This window comes from Octopus bimaculoides, chromosome 4 (assembly GCF_046866305.1).
Source record: "Octopus bimaculoides isolate indiv1 chromosome 4, ASM4686630v1, whole genome shotgun sequence".
In the NCBI taxonomy this organism is placed as follows: domain Eukaryota; kingdom Metazoa; phylum Mollusca; class Cephalopoda; order Octopoda; family Octopodidae; genus Octopus; species Octopus bimaculoides.
The window spans coordinates 99,906,019-99,908,872 of NC_142931.1; the positions used below are offsets into that span (position 1 = coordinate 99,906,019).

The 2,854-nt window shown below is 39.7% G+C and overlaps 1 pseudogene; it reads right to left on the bottom strand.

Moving 5' to 3' along the window:
• Positions 1-1,678: 1,678 nt before the first annotated feature.
• Positions 1,679-2,654, bottom strand: LOC149136181 (uncharacterized; annotated as a pseudogene).
• Positions 2,655-2,854: the final 200 nt, after the last annotated feature.

The following is a 2,854-nucleotide window of genomic DNA, read 5'->3' on the forward strand; positions in this document are numbered from 1 at the left end:
TTCACCTTCCGCAGTAAGAGGGGAGGAACAAAATTACCTCCCCCTGTAGAGTCTGACTGGCCGCATTAGCAGCTTCCTCAGGGGAGTCCAACAACAACCACACCATTGCGTACTTGACCCCCCCTGGAGATGAAAAATTTCTTTGCTGGCAAACAAATTGCTAACTCTCTTTCAATAACCTCTTTGTTGAAGAGGGTAATGGCATTGCATGACCTACAATAGGTCCGTATGACCACTGTCCTCTTCTCCATTTCTTTCAACCACTGCTTGGGTGGGCACAGTTTCCACTCCAAGACAGTTTTATTCTTTTTTGCCATGCCTTCAAAAAAAGTTCAAAATATTCCACAAAAATCCAGCGAAAAGTTCAACAAAATGGTTCACAGTAAAAAATAAATAAATAAATAAATACAAAAAGAACAGGAAGACAGAGCAGAGAAAAAGAAGGAAGGAAGACAGTTCAAGAAACAGCAACACAATTCTGGCCACTCGGCAATCCTAGCCCACAGGTACTCCAATAAGGTATTCCAACAAAAGCAATCCAGGGTCACAGCAACAGGAACACAGAGAAATCCTTCACAAATTGTTAGAATTTTTTTTCAAGTTTCTCGAAGGCGAGATACACCCACAAAAACAACAGTTCTCGCAATTAAGTGAGACAAAAAGTTTTTCACAAAAAATTCTCAGTCCGCCGTCATGGTGAGTCGAACACTCCCCGTGTCTTCAACTTGGCAGACGAAATCAAAATAAGTTCCTTCCTGGAGTTCAAGATTTTTTATCAAATATTGGCACCATCTTCTGTCAACATCTGTGAATGTATAATTTAGACTGGAAGCTTTAGGAACCATGCAGCCATCTCTTCGACTATCAATAACCAACCAGGAGAAGGCATCTCCATTCCTTCCTTCAAGTGTCTTCTACTATAGCCCCGGGCCAACCAAAGCCTTGTGAGTGGATTTGGTAGATGGAAACTAACTTCAAGTTTTTCGGAGGCGAGAAAGTTCAATATTAATTAGACAGAGTTGAAAAACATCCATCCACTCTGTTCCTCGTGTCTTCAACTTGGCAGACGAAATCAAAAAAAGTTCCTTCCTGGAGTTGTTCAAGATTTTTTATCAAATATTGGCACCTAAAGTCTTGAATTTGCTGTTTAACACAAAACAAGCTTTTAATCTTCTTTCTGTTCACATCTGTGAATGTATAATTTAGACTGGAAGCTTTAGGAACCATGCAGCCATCTCTTCGACTATCAATAAGCAACCAGGAGAAGGCATCTCCATTCCTTCCTTGCAATTGGGTATGACTCCTTCGTGTATCACCTGGCTCGCAATACAGGTGACTAGGTTAAAGCCGACACTGCCAGATATTTTGAGCATCTCTGCAGTGATTCCTGATGGGCCGGGGGCTTTCCCTGTCTTCATGCTCTTAATTGCTTTATCTACCATGGTACTGTCGACTCGGATAGCTGATCCCTCTGTGGGGTCGACATTTGGCAGACTCTCTTTCTCCCATTCATTCTCTTTATTGAGCAATCTTTCGTAGTGGCGTCTCCAAACCTCATGGCATGTGGAGTCCCCACCACGAAACTTGATATGCTAGTAATAACAGCTAAACGCGGACAATCCAAATCTTGCATTTACTCAGGAAGTTGAACTGCAAGTTTCACACTTTTTACCAGAGAACATGTATTCGAAAACGAAAAAAAAAAATAAAAAAAAAAGAAAGAAAGCCTGTAACTAAATTCGAAAGCAAAAAAAGAAAAAAAAACAAACTAATTTTTACTTTTACCTTTCTGAAATCACTGTGGATATATTTTGGCTATGCGCTTGATAAATGTCTGAAAGTTCTCCCACTTCATATCGTAATAATCACGGTACATTGCCTCATCAATATGTGACCATTTCATGTTACCACATGATCCACTTTTGTATTTCAGTCTACGTTTTATCCGTGACCAGAATGCCTCTACATTATTGGTACATACCCCAGTAACGGGATCAACAAAATTCTGTGAATGGTTCACGGTACCATGAATGTATCCCAGTTTCTGAAGATTTTGGTAACTGGGCCACATATCCGTGAAAATCGTAGTTCCTGGCTCCACATTTTCAATGATTGCAGCTTCTAACGTTTCAGCCTTTCTATCGGTTATATGTTGCAGGTAGCCCTTTTTCTGAGTGACATTGTAAAAGCCTATCACCCAAAACTTTTCAACTATTCTGCCAACCTCATATTTCCTCTTGAAAAGCAGGCTTTCATCCACTTGTACGATGTGGTTCAGTCCACCTCACTATTTCTTATCTTTCAGTAACTTGGCTGAACATATTTCTCGGCAGTATTCGGACCATTGAATGGCCGTGTCGTTGGTAATATTGTTCCAACTCATGGAACAGGTTACTGGCAATTCAGATATAAAGTCTGCTATTATTTGAAATAATGTAAACACTGTCAAGTGGTAGTTCTCTAAAAAAGTATTTTTCCTTATAAAGATCATTTTACTGCATGAATTACATCGCCAAATAACTCCGTCAATAGCACGTTGAAAAGATTGAATTTTCATTTGACGACGACAAGTACATTCTTTTCTTTTTTTTTTGTGCAATTAACTTGTTTTCTTTCAAAAAATCCAGAAAAATATCCTCCTGTACCTTTTCCATAATTCAGTACGAGGTGAAGACATTTTGGCAATGTGGGCTTCGAAAAATTTGCGCGACACACTAGTATCAAAACTTAAATTCAATTGTGAACAATATTGGCGAGAAGAGGTCAAGAAAGAGGAAGAGCCCTTTACAGAGAGAGGTCAAGAAAGCGGAAGAGTCCTTTACAGAGAGAGGCCAGGATCCCGTCTTTTCATTTC